This window comes from Lonchura striata, chromosome 1A (genome assembly GCF_050655825.1).
Source record: "Lonchura striata isolate lonStrDom1 chromosome 1A, ASM5065582v1, whole genome shotgun sequence".
NCBI classification, from domain to species: Eukaryota; Metazoa; Chordata; class Aves; order Passeriformes; family Estrildidae; genus Lonchura; species Lonchura striata.
The window spans coordinates 3,538,394-3,552,861 of NC_140741.1; the positions used below are offsets into that span (position 1 = coordinate 3,538,394).

General features: G+C 44.5%; 2 protein-coding genes across 55 annotated transcripts in view; one reads left to right on the top strand and one right to left on the bottom strand.

Moving 5' to 3' along the window:
• ATXN10 (ataxin 10) overlaps positions 1–2,255 on the top strand; it is a 215,073-nt gene extending 212,818 nt beyond the window's left edge. For all 50 annotated transcript variants that reach the window (XM_085570120.1, XM_085570121.1, XM_085570122.1 and 47 more), the window contains one exon: positions 1,877–2,255. The gene's annotated coding sequence lies outside the window, so the exon portion shown is untranslated. The remainder of the gene's footprint in view (positions 1–1,876) is intronic.
• Positions 1–14,468, bottom strand: part of WNT7B (Wnt family member 7B) — a 94,191-nt gene that overhangs the window by 62,674 nt on the left and 17,049 nt on the right. The gene's annotated exons all lie outside the window — the stretch shown is intronic.

Here is a 14,468-nt window from a genome sequence, read left to right on the forward strand (position 1 = left end):
ATATGATGGATGAATTTGAGCAATGCCTCTAAAATGCCAAACTGTTAACCTCAAGGATTTAACAGGCTTCGATTAACTTGGTAATTTGAAAATTAGTGAGCCAATAGGTTATGATACAGATAAAGCCTCAAAAAATTAAGTATTAAAAGAACTGTTACTTAAAATGCAAAAAAAAAGAAACTTTACATCAGGGTTTTATGTCCTAGTTCATTCTGCCAGTCTTTCCATTCAAACTTCTCTAAGCATACATAATACTAAGTGATAGAAAGCAACTCTACACTAACATTTTCAGCTCATAAGGTCAAGCTCTTGCAAGTCAGAAAATACCAGGACAAGGACTAACAGTAAAATTTCAATTCACCTGTCTCCTGTGCATGCACAGGAATGCAGCCTGCAGTTCTACAGCAACACAACTGTTAAAAATGTTTTTACAGACTGCCTCATATTTACTGCCACCTGAAAAGCAAGGCAAGAAAGACACATAGCACTGAAGTGAAGCGGCACTAGGGAAAAAAATAGTGTCCTGCAATGCTTTATGGGCAAAACTTACTTAGTTGTGGAAAGAAAACCACTAGAATAAGAAGGGGTTTTCTTGTATTGTTCATGCATTCTAGCACCCATTTAATAAGAGATTACTGGGAAAAACAGCACAACATCTTTCTGGAAAAGCTAATCATCCAATCTTGTGCCCATGCCACATAATTGCTGCTAATCCGTGCTCCATGATGTCATCCTCCACAATGCTCCTTTCCTCGTGTTCTCAGTCCTGACGTCTCCTCTTCACCCGCTCACGTTGCCTTCTCTGCTCTTTCTAACCACAGGAAACAGTTTTGTTTTATTACTTTCTGAAAATTGTGGTTGCTAAACCTCTTCGGTATTTATGATAACTGTTAGTATCTATAGGGTTCAATTGACTCACGCAGCAGCCCTTTGCTGTTTCATGGTAATTGCCTTCCACCCACACTCTCTACCTTCCCAGATCAGAGCTCCCTTCTCTCTCTGTCCCTCCCTGTGACTCACCCTCACTGCCTGGAAGTCCCAGGCACATGCTGGCAGCTCTAGAGATTATGTTCCCCCTGCCCACAGTGCTGCCAAGCCCCTAACCTGGTTGAGAAAACTTTGCTCTGCTTCCTTCTCACTTGTATGTTGATAAACCAAAACAAATCTGGAGAAGCTGTTTTGCCTCAGGAACAGGAGTGGGTTGTTATAAGTGGAAGCTGTGTCAGGGGAGGTTTAGGCTGGATATCAGGGAAAGGTTCTTCCCCCAGAGGGTGCTCAGGCATTGAACAGGCTGCCCAGGTAATGGTTAGGTCCCAAGGCTGCCAGAGCTCCGGGAGCATTTGGACAATGCTCTCAGGGATGCACAGGGTGGGATTGTTGGGGTGTCTGTGCGGGGCCAGGGGTTGGACTCAAAGATCCTTGTCTGTTCCTTCCAACTCAGGATGACACTCTCTGCCACTTTCAAAGAACTGCAACTATCTGTCAGTGTTGTCACCCTCCTCAGTCCAGCAGCCTAAAGAAAGATGCCACTGGTGCAACACCTCAGGACTATTTCAATTTACACAGGCCTGTTACAGCTCCAATTTAGCATCCTAAGAATCCATGCAGCACAAAGATTGCCATTTGTCTATTCCCCCCAACACTGCTTGAGTTCCTTGGATGTGGTGGATCATAGGCACAGAACAGAGTTTGGTCCTCTGCCTCTTCAGCATCCCATTCACTCCCTTTTAATTCTCTTTCAGCTCAGCGTTCAGGCAACCACGTTAGGTCTAGTTAATTTTAATAGTAATAAAAAACAATTTTTTTAACAGAATCATAGAACATCCTGAGCTTTGGTAGACTTCTTCACTGAGTCCTGTTTTCTGTCCATTCACAGTGCCACTAGATGCACCTGAAGGGAGCAACCAGGTGTACCAGGTTCCCTCTACCACCGAGGAAGGAGTCAGACACCTCTCAGGATGATTCAGAACAGAGGTGGATTGAATTACTCCATGGACCTGCCTGTCTCTCCATTTACTACAGAAGACATCCGGTGAGACTGGACTCCTAACTTGAGTACCTCTCCCCATTGCCTAAATTTGGTTGTATGAATCCACCTCTGCATGTCGCTGCAGATGAACATTCAAATAGATGGCAACACGCCACTGCCTTTCACAGCTCCTTTTGTTCTTCTCCTTGTTTACCTCTCTCTTATCACAGAGCAATTGTGGTTTCTGCATATTGAATTTTTCAAAGTAAAAAATCCGACACACAAATATGTATTCCAGTTGACTTTGAAAACATCTCTGGATTTTAACACCGAGCCAATTTTCTGTCACTCCATAGCAAGTCCTCTCTGAGGAGGCACTCTGGTATGCTTTGGCTTTAACAGGAGCTGCCAAACATTAGCAGCAATATCTGCTGCCCTTCTGGGCCACCAGGAACACAGTGTGTGTTATCAGCCACTCCTGGGCTTGATCTAAAGCTCATTGAAAACAGCAGGAGCCTTTTCACTGGGTTAATTCGACTGGGAAGTCGTTCTCATAGCAAAATTATTCCTTTACATGTTCATCAGTACATAAGAGATGGGTGGGTTTCGAATGTTTCATGATACAGGGGCCTGAGCTATGGCCAGATTGAGGTGTCAGCTCCCCACAGATCAGTGGGGCTGTGTGGGTCTGGTGTCAGTCTCTCGTGTCCATGCCTTTTAATCCTGATGGGTGTGCACTAATCTTCCTTTGCCAGGCTGGGGATGACTTGTCACACACACAAGTGAAGGTAAGTGCCTTTTCCAGCACTAAGCTCCTCTCTATCAGTTCCATCCAGCCTGGATGGAATGCATTCTGCATTTCAATACCAGGGTGTCAATTAATCTCAGACTTCACTACAGTTTATGGCTTAGCTTTTCATTTTTATGCAATTAGGAGAATTGGTAACCTTTACCTGCTTTCAAAGGAGACTATTCCCTCTTCCTTCCTCTTACTGCAACTCCACACCCTCCCCCTTCAATCGGCCGTGTCTCAAACTGGAAGGGAACTGGAGTAATTTCACTCACATTGTTAAAGCCAATAATTGTATCAAAAAAAGGCAACCTGAGCCAAAGTCCATTTAAGTCTACAAGTCTCTGGGGACTCCAAAGAAATTACTATTCTCACTAGCAATGAGTATACTAGGAAGCCAAGGATTAGTGTTCGTGCACATGATTGTTCCCTTAGTGTTCCTGTCCTGTGCAGGACCTTGCCAGTGCATGTTTTCCCCTTTCCTTCCCTGCTAGACCAGGAAATGTGGGGTGGATGATGACCCCATGGGTGCTGATGATTGAGCCTGCTGGAAGATAGAAGCTTGGGCAGCTGTAGAGCCCAGCTTAAAACAAATAAATAGAAATGTTAGAATGGCAGTGAATGGGAAAGGACAATGCTGGGGTGACCGCCCCTAGAGCAGAGATGGAGAAGACCAGGAATAAAGGGTCACACCACAAATTGTGTATGGATGGGATGGTGAGGCAGCCCTGGAGGGACCTCTATGAAATGAGGCACTGGGATGGGATCCAGGCTATAGCCATAGCCAGGGAATGTGTGCATCTTTGGCCAAGTGCACTGGCAATAGCACAGGCATGCAAGGGAATGAATGCTCCTCAGGCCTTCAGAGAAGGTGGCTACCTTCACAAAGCTTTTAGCAGTGCTAGGGATGGCTGCAGAGAATGAGAATTAAAAGGCAATCTGTCTAGCAGCCAGCTTTTCCAAAGAGTTGAAAGCCAGGCTGATTTCCTGAAGAGCTCAGACCTCCTTTGGACAGTACATGACGTGACACGTTCAGCGTGCTCCGTATGCAGATCTGTCACTTCCGATTTTGCTGATTGCAGGCAGATTCCCTGGAGGTCTGAGCTCCTAAAGGCAGCTCTCAAAAAGAGCAACACAACTGTGCAAGCAAAGAGGGAAGGGACAAACAAAACATTCCTGGTCAGGAAGAAAAATGTAAGTGAAAACAGTCTGGTAAAGCAACCACCCACCCGGGGGACCAGGCTGTGACCGAAGCACGCACGTCACTGGCGGCTGCTGATGACACTCGGCCTCTTGGTGCTGGCCCATGGAGCACGCCAGGCTTCTGACATGCTCTGAAGTGTGTGTGGAAAGTTTTCAACACACATATGCTCCCACTGAGCTCAAGCCAGAGCCAGTGGGATACTCCCAGACTTCAGTGTTTTGGTGCAATCAGGCCACAGGACACCAGAACTGACCCTGGATGGGAACCCAGTACAGCAGATTGCTTCGTTCAGCAAGAGGCTGATATCACTTACACTGTGGTGATATCAGCTGCTAAGCTGTGGAAATCCTCCTACGGTACTGCACCTCTTGTACCCATTAATCCAGGCTCCCTGGAGCCACTTCAGAAGCCCCAGACCTAAGCAGCAGTTATAAAACCACCAGCACATACACAAACATATTTCCCCCCAGAATCAGTATTTCCTGCGTCAGGCACAATAGTCAGCCCTGGATGACCAACAGGCTTCGTGTGTAATATCTCCTAAGTCATTTTGGTTGGAAATGAGCATGCTGCACCCCTGAGGAGCTAGGAATTGTCTTCTGTCCATTTATAGGCCTTACAGGTTCATATGACTCTAAGGTAATCCACAATTTTACGCAGCTTATGAACTCAGGTTGCCTAAAAATCATCCCTGGTCCGACACATTCTCATTCACCCTGTGGTCTACAGCTTATGAGGCTTTTTATACCTTCAGAAGTACAATTGCATTTTCTCCTGGTTGCAAATTACTATGCTGGAGAATAAAATGGTCCCAGAGCTGGATGGGATGAAGTGAGAGGATATGATCATAGAACCCTTAAGGCTGTAAAAAACCTCCCAGATAAAGTCCAGCCTGTGACCAATTCCTACCATATTAACCAAGGTGATCCTTGGACACCCCCAGGGATGGGGACTCCAGCACCTCCCCAGGCAGTAAATGTCTACAACCCTTTCCATTAAGAAGTTCTTCCTGACTTCCAGCCTGAACCTCCCCTAGCACAGCTTAAGCTGATGTCCTCTTGTCCTGTCAAACTGAAGTTAAACTTCAATTTTCAGATCTTCACCAAATGCCAAGTCATCAGAGCAGTGCCAGCCAAAAGGATTTTGCACAGCTGGGCGCTTTCACATCTCCACAGTGCCAATACTGTGTTACAGACAAGAACCTGAACTGTCAGTATTAGAGACACCTGATTTTGAAGGGAGGTGAGCATGACTAGCAGTAAAAATAATGTTTCATGCTCTCTCAGGTATTTCCAGGATAAACCTTTTTTCTGCCCAGAACATCACAGAAGAACATAGACGCCAGGTACAGAATTGCTCTGGGGTGCAGCAAGCCCACAAGGAGCCTAAAACCTTAAGTCCTAGAGAAACATCAGCCAGCTTGTTCATGCCACAAATCTGCTTTTCCTGAAATCTGGCAGAAATGGCGATTAGTGTGTTTAATCATCTCACTCCTTGTAATGCAACCAGAAGCTTTTAGGCAATGTGCTCATGGATCACTTTGGGTTGAAGTAGCATCTAAAAAGGATGCAGCATGAAGAAGATTCCTCAGGCATTGCTGATGTGGGAATCACGGAAGGAATTCAAGCTCTGCATCTTTGCAAAGGACCCTGCTCCACCTCCTAAAAGATATCCCGAGGACTCACACTACCAAAACCCCTTCCTGTGCAAACTTCCCAGGTTTCAAAGGTGCCAGCTTCCAGATCTTTGCGTCCATATCCCTACTTCTCTTCTGATAGCCTCTTGCATCAAGGAAACAAGGGGAAAGGATTCATACTGTAAAATTAACATTTGGAGCAACACAAAATGCCGTGCATCTTATCAGAATATACAAAAGCACAAAATAAGGCTTTTAACAGACAAGAGGTCATGCCCACCCAGATAAAATTTAAATGCAACCTTGATGTGATGCATTTTGCTGGCACAGGTTGTATAAGAAAGCTCTGTTTACTTTCTCTCTCTTTAAACTCAAACTTATTTCCAAAATCTCAGCTCTAATGAGATGTGAGATTTTGAAGAGTATTTAAGTTAGTCTTTGGAGCTAGTCCAGCTTCAGAGATGGTGCAATATAGAGGAGGACAGCAAGCAGACATGCAAACATTAATGATAATGCATTAGGATCTTGAAGGAAGAGAGACACATGAATATTATTTTGACATTACTTTCCCTCTTTACACTCCAAGATCATTAGCAGCAAAGTCTAGCACCTTTCTGTCTGGTCAAATATGCCAGCATACTGCCAGACAATTTTTGAGAATTCCCTGCTCCTCAGTGGTTAAATTTTTGTCCTTTGCAATTTCCAGATTTCTGAGAGAACTCCTAGTGACAGTTGTAATAATATTCTGTAAAATGTTGTGGTGGTGATTCTTTGAATGCCTTTGTGGTTTGCTGTCCAGAGTTATAATAACCTATGCTTGCCCAGATATGTGTTCTCAACTTGGAAACACTGGAGCCAGCATTTACTCTTCTGCCCGGGAAACTGCATGTGTGTGCCTGCACATCTTGCTGAACGTGGGAGTAAGTCTCACTCCAGGTATTTGCCAGGTGCTTCCTTGTCCCTGGGAAGTGTATTTTGGGGTTCACATCTTTGGGAAAGCGAGTGACTTGGGGTTTATTCCAAATAGAAGGCTACACCAAAGGGAATCATTGGTGGTGTCTGACCCTCCTTTGAGTTTCATGTGTTTCTCTATCAGTTATCTCCTTCCTTAAGCATTTTATTTTAGAAACAACAATAGAGGGAAAAAAGAAAAAGAAAGTACAGATCTCTAACTGTATGGCGAGACTGAAATGGCATAGCTACACTGAGACAAACCTTGATAAGATAGCTTATTTCAGATACCAATTTCATCACAAGGATTTTGAGTTCCTGAGGAGGATGAGATACAACAACCACCTTATGTTAACATTAGCCTGGTCTCAGGTCTACACATATATGCCCTTGGTGAAAAGTGCTGAGTGAAACCCTGAGGATCAGGCTTGGACACACACCAAAATCGTGTATGTATGGATGAGGCACTGATTTCAACTAAAATGGTATGTAACTTTGAAAAGAGGACTCTAAGAAAAGGTAAAAAGAATATCTCAAAACCACTCAGACCTTCTCTGAAGCCTTTCTATACCTTATAAATGTTTTATATATATTTGTATCCATGAAAAAAAAGCAACAGAGAAGATGTGAAGCATTGAAATATTAATTGCTCTGAACTTAGTTTTAGTTAGAAAAGAGATATGCTAAAAACACTTCACGAAGTAGTAAACTAGACCCTTGTAGTGCATAAATGCTATAAAATCCAAGGTCTCTATTCTGTGCCAAGCAAAGAGTCCTATATATATATTTTAAAAACTGGATCCCAGTCAGCTGAAATATTGAAAATAGTTCTAAAGATGGCAAGGAAAGAGCTGAATTTAATTTGGGGGAAAAAAAAATCCCTTATGGTTTGGCTGCACACAAGCAATGCTATACTCCCTGAAAGCTGGCTTTTGAAATTAATTCATGCTCTAGAGGAAGGCAAATCTGAGCATCCCCTCGGCAGTGGCTGTGTGAGTTCCACCTCACACACCCGTGTAGCACCAAAGATTTGCAATACTGTGTGTTCCCAGTACACACTGCAGTTGTAAACTCTCAGGCCAAACCATATTTTTACCCCATGCCCACAAATTAAAACCTGTAAAGACACCCCTTATTCCGCATCTCTTTTGACCACCAGTATTAGAGTATTTCTGAATTTCTAAGTTTAAAAGTGCACCCATGTAAAGGCCTTATGTTTCTTGAACATTAAATTGCAAAACTGTCCTTAGGACAATTCAAGAGCTTCATCAGAGACCCCAAAATCCTGCAGCCATAGAGCTGAGCACAATTTATGTGGAGCAGCCATTTAGAAAATCTTCTTCAAATACCAAATTCTCTCATTAATGTAAACTCTGCTTTGTCTCTTCTCTCTTTTACATTCCCTGTCATGTACTTCTCCTCTGAAAAAGGGGATCATGCTCTGGTGGTTGAGACTAGCAGGCTGTGACCTGCCCCCTGTGCTGTGCTGTGTCTCTCCCTGGCCAGCAATGGTCAGTCACATCCTGCTGGGGACAAACAGGTCACAGCAGCACAGAGGGTGGCTCTGGGCTGAGCTGGGTTTGCTGAGCCACGCTGCTCACACACCTCCTGAGCACGCTTCCTAACTTGCATCCTGGTTATAGGACATGATCCTCATGCTGAGGGGCAAAAAAAGCTGCTGTCAAGTAATTAAATTTCAGACCAGATGATGGGGTCATGACTTGGACCAACAAGACAGGTTGAGCAAGGATTTCACTAAATGCTGAACCTCCCAAGAACCAGCTCCCTCTCTGGCAGCTCTCCTAAAGCCTCTTTCATCCTCCACATCCACCTTTTCCAGGCTTCATAGACTTCTTACTTTCCTTTCAGTTGTTAGTCTCCTTCCAGATGGGTTTCTCCACCCCAGCCTTCCCTGCATTCCCTTTTCCCTGGGGAATATTCAGGCCCTTCCCTGGCTGTCCCTCCCATGCCACCATCACTCCTCATCACCTCTCATCTCAAAACTCCTAGGATGGTAAGCTTGGTCTTCACTCACAGCCAACAAGCTGAAAGGAAAAATCTGACTGACTTACATAAACCTGTGTGTCCCAAACTGGGATTTCTCTGACAAAATACATTTTCAGGTCTCTTTTAATGGGTATGGCAGGGAAAAAGTAAAATTGAGATGCCACTCAAATTTAGAGCTTGTTTCAGGAAAGAGTTAAGCATGTCTTAAAATCTCTTTGTACTCAGGGAACATACAAGGGTGCTGGGCACTGTGTGTCTCCTGTTTTCTACATATGTGACATGGTCTGTTTAAATATGTAACTACAAATTCTCCAAAGCCTGTATGCTTCCAGCTCTCCATGAACTTAAGCCCCAGCTGTCACTAAAAGGGAAGCTTCTACTCTGGAAAGAGAAATTATAAATAAAGAGCTCCAAATAAGCGGAGAAGCTTCTTAAAAGAGAAGAGACACACTTACAAAAAAAAAAAAAATTTATTCCTATGTGTATCTATATGGCTACATAGAATCTTTCAAACACAATTTCTTCCCTACTCTTTGTCTTCCTCTATTTCTCTTAACAGGGATAACTTTTCACAGCAGATGGATATATAAAATAAAGTAGTTTCATTTTCTTTTTAACAAAATAAAAGGAAATCCAAGATACATGCCTCACAGTCCAAGACTAATAAACAACTGGTAAGATGCCTCTGACACTTCACCTGTGTGCGAGAAAGCAAGTTCTACCACAGCCTCACAATACCATCAAGAAATACCAACATTTTTTCCTCTCTTTGTTGCTTCTGAATATGCATAGCTGCAAATGGATTTTGCTCAGATTTCTCTATCATCTTAACAGTCACCCCTTTGTTATCCCAGCATGTGTCACTTCCATGTGGAGCAGGGAAGAAAGAGACAGGTGACTCAGTGTTCCAAGGAACTAAAGCAATCCAAGTATTGCCCTCATGCTAGCTTCAATGGAAATTACCTCCAGAAAAACAAAACCAGCTACCCTTCAGGAACTGCTTCTGCTCAAGGGAGTGATGGTGGCAACGCTGCATGGTGATACATTACATGAGAAAGGCCAGAATATTCCATTTGGCATGCTGAAAATGTGCTGCTGGGTGTCCTCTGGGGCTGGGTCTCTTCTGGGCGAGAACTACAGCCCCAGGAAAAAATATAATTTATTGCCAACAAAAGTATTTCAGCTGGCCTTAACTCCACTCTCAGGTGTGTTAAAGAGAAGAACTTATTTGGGGATTAAGCTGGAACTCCATTTCTGTGCCCTGCTGGGCCATGCAATTTAAGCAAAAAGATTTAGTCTCTATCTCTGAGAAATAAATCACCTCCCAACAACTCAAAGTGCTAGTGGGCATGCACAGAGACCAACAGGGGCCACTGACAATATAAACAGCTGCTGGGAATGGTACCAGATCTGACACACAACTAAATTTCTCTGAGAGAACAAGAGCAACAGAGAATCTGATCTTCAATTTTAATGGTAATTTTTTTCCTGAGGGTTTGTGAGATAAATTTCAAGGTGTAAAATCAATTTTAGGTCAAAATATAATGTAAGCTGGGGTGCCATTGTGTATTCACTATCTCTGAGAGCTTATTTCGGATCACACCACATGGGTCTGCCACCTGCCATCTTCCAAAATACTTCCCATCATCTGAGCCCTCTACAATCAAGTAATGAAAATTATGTGTCTTAAAGTGCCAATATGCACATTAAAAATCAGCAGATCAAAGTAGAATCTAGGACAAAAAATAATGTTTTCCTTCTTTAAAAAAAATTATTTCGGGAAACCGTATGGCTCAGGGGCTCAGTATTGGGATATGGAGCCTTTCATCACTGATCCAAACATGACCCAAGTCGGTAGTGACCAAAAAAATGGTGACTGGTTGGCAGAAGCTTTGTGGCCTAGAGTATTTGAAACGAGTTGATGGTCTTAATCCAGTTCCCAGTGGATGACTATCCACATCACAGAAACCACCACCACAATTGGCACCCTCTTCAGCAGCCTTGGCAGGTTGGCCAGGGATTAAATAAGTACAGAGACTGAGGCACCCGCTTCTGCCTGGCTAGAGGTTGCCCCTCTAGGTCATGGCTGAGACATGGGGATGGGGTGGAGTGGGGAAGCTCACACACCCTCTGCTTGTGCTGTCCTGGTTTTGTGGGTAAGAAGAGGAATTCATTTTTCAGGGCTGTGATTCAGGCACCCTTCACGAGCAGTATATTCATATACATCTGTTTAATTTTAAAAGGAGCCAGAAACTGAGAGAATTTCAAGATTTTTTTTTTCTCAAAAAAATAAGGTGCCAATTTCTGGGGAATTCATCCAAGTCAGGGTAGTTATGCCTGGGCTGCATTTAACAAAACACACACAATCAACCTGTAAAGTGGCTCCACTTCAAGAAACATTCCTTTTGCTGTGCTATGTTTTCAGTCAACACTTTAATTATCTCACAAGATGTCTTAGAGTGTACATAATCTGTGCCAGCTATTATCAGAAAATTAAAGCTGATTTCTCATTAGGTATACAATGGCAACTGTCATGTAAAAAAAGAGATCTGATACACCTCAAAAAATCCTATCTGGGCATAAGAAAGAAAAGCAGGACTTTGATTAGTGCTGAAAGAGTTTTTCAGTTTTTAGAGAGGTAAAATGCACCAGTCCCTCTTTCCAAAAAAACAGCCCTCTCCTAACAAAATATTGTGACCTAAATCTTGAAGTTATTCAGGCAATGTTCGTGTGGAACCAAAGTTTAAACTTCAACTTTAGGCAGTACCCAGATGGCTGTGAGAAGGGCAAACAGCACAAGCCTTGCATGTGCTTCCCTGCATGAAGGCACAGAGCCAAGCTCCTCTGCTTGCAGGTCAAGCAGGCGATGCTGGAAGAACTTCTCTGTGCACTGTCAGGAAAGGCTTCCCCAGAGCTGGAGCAAGCAGCCTCTAGCTTCCACACCAGGAGTAAGATGGCAAGGCAAGCCAGTCTGGGACAGCAAGGCATTTTCAAGCTACAAAAAGGAACTGTTATTTGCTATCTCCTGCTGTGTGGCCCTCGTGTCTAAGATTTAAAAGACCTTCTTGCAAAATGGAAATCCCGGGAAGCAAAAGTGGCAAACTCCTAAAAGGTTCCTCATCTGTTACACCCAAAATGGAGCAGCATCTTGTCCAAGGGAGCCATTTCATTATTTGCACCTGAATCAATGCTCAGATTAATGGCTCTTCATGAAGGGAAGGTGCAGATTTGGACATAAGCAGAGGTTAAAGTGGTGAGGAGTAGGATCTCTTCCCTGTTCATTGGAGGAACACCCCTCAGCCTAGTGCATCTCCTGGCCCTGGACATCCACACATTTCTCCATGCCAGCACATGTGTGTGAAAAGGTGTGAAAAGCACCCTAATAGAAGTACTTGACCCAAACTGAACAAATTTCCTAATTGCAGTAGGACAACACTTGAGGGTGTGGTTACAACAGAAAATCACACCCACATGGAAGGATCAGGAGCACCTGGCTGCACATTATTACTCCTAATGTCCCAGGGGCACAATTATCTCATCAGGTGCCACCTGGCAAGTCTTGTTGCTGAGGAACTGACTTTGGCACACCACATAACTGGGGTGGGGAAAGGAGAGGAGAACACAGGGCCAGGCACACATGCTTACTTGTGCATTCCTTAAAAGTGAGTATTTACACCAAGGGGAGACCTTGGCTCTGCTCAGAAGCATGTCTGCGTTTGGGGGTTACAAACAAAGGAGCAAGCTGCTGTTTCTGAATCCTGTCCTGCACCTCCACACCCTTGGCACAACTTGCATTCTATGTTACTGGTTAATGGACATCTCTGGACTTGCAACTCTCCATCCACAGCTTTTCCAGCCAGTCAGTGCAGCCTACAAGAGCCCTAAAGAGACAGACAAGCCTGGAAAACCTCTTGGCTGGCAATTTTCAAAATGTTTTGCCCTTTTTCTCTGAAGAGAGCACAAAGCCACTGTGAGATGCAGACTTTATGACTTCCAAGGTGCTCTGACCATGAATCCAGCATGCTGGCTTCAAAGCCAGTGTCTGGCTGAGGCTGTGTGGCACACGTCACCTCTGCAAGCAAGGCCTTCTCATCTCCCCTGCTCTCTTTCATCCTTAGCTCAAGGTGTGAAGCCTGACCTCAACACAACAATTAGTGGATCATGGCCCAGCAAGAGAACACAGAACAAACCTCTGGCTCAGCTGTGGAGCTTCCCTGGAACAATGGAGATCACAAAACACAGAACAAAGCTCTGTGCCTAGAGGTAAGTTACTCTCGGTCGAAAGGATCTGTCTAGGGTACAAAGTTTTAGAGATTAGCCTAATCCAGAGTCTGCTGACCTTTAGGTCATAGTGCAAGAATTTTCTCTTTGATACATCTTTTACAACATAACCAGAGTGACATTAACAACAATAACCTGACCCCATCCCTCCCCTCAGAAGCACCTACCCTGGGCAGAGCTCCCCAGAGACAGAGTAGGCACAGAGTAGGAACAATAGACTCCCTGGAGTCTACTAGGGATGTGCCAATCTAATTATTAGGGGCAGTGCCAATGGAAAAAAGCAAACCAAAAACTGTAAAGCTAGTTGATACACCCTTTAGGCCATGGGAGTAGAGAAGAAGGAATTCACTGTGAATCAGAAGCCATGTTTATTTGTGCTTCCACCCTCAGCCCTCTTGATAGCGTCAAAGTCCACTGGGTTTGAAGCTACCCTGAGAGATTTAGCAGTAGCCCACAGCAGCAGGGAAGGGATTTAAGCCCCATCCTTTACTTCTTGCTTACTGTGCTGCATCAGAGCTGTTCTCCATCCAGCAAAATCATCTTTAAGGCCCAGCACAACAGATCTGATTCAGGAATGTTTCCCTTCATCTTCATTCCCCTTGAATTTCTCACCCTGAGTCATCGGACTACAATATGACTTTAATGTGGAAAGTTCTGCGGGTACGTTTGGTTTCCTTTTAACTTCAGAAAAGAAAAGGTACAACCAGACTGGGAAAAAAGTGTCTCATGGTTGAGAGGACTCTTTTGACCAAGGAGTCACATGGCTCCCTGGCGGGCAGCCAAAGGAGTCATGAGAGATGCAGCCATTCCCCTCAGCACTCCCTTAACCGTGTCCTGCCAGCAGCTCTCCGAGGCCAGGACTTGCTCCATGCTGCCCACAGTGGCTGTCTGGCTCCCGCAGAAGGCGAGGGCACTGTCACAAATGATGCTCATGACTTTGGTGAGCAGTCCTTTCCCCTGACCTCTCCCCAAGGCCGTGCTGGGCATGGTGGTGAAGAGGGCGATGGTGACGCCGCGCTCCAGATGAGTGCAATCGCACGGGCTTTGTGCCTGTGGTCAGAAAGAGAGTCACTGAAAGTAATGATGCAGCACTTACGCTGCATTTTCTCTTTCCAAACTGCTGTGGCAGCTCTTGCTCTCCTGCCCCTCCCCTACTTTCAAGCCTTGCCAGTGCTGTTATTGCTCTATTAAAGCTGTGGGAAACTGAGGCAGGCAGAAGTCACGATACTGCTATTCAGCATCTCGGGCATCAGGCACTCTCAGACTGTTCCTATCTTCACCCCAGAGTGAAACCCACCATGGGAAAGTGCAGTATTTAGAGGGACTGGCCCTGGCCAGGGTCCAGATCGATCAGAGATGTGCTTGGGCTTTTTCAGATGCTTTCCTGCCTTGCTGCCAGCAATGTCAGGACTGGTGCTGGTCCTGCACATCCATACAGATCTGCTGGGTACTGCACAACAACTTCTGCATTCCATCCCAGCAGTGAGGGAAATGATCCTTGCCCAATTCACTCGAATACTGGTAGGATTCATTCACTTACAATGCCTGAATGAAAGAAATTATTATTAAATAGTAGTCACATTTGATAATTATGTCTCACTTCAACCAGACTAGTAAGGTGCATATTATA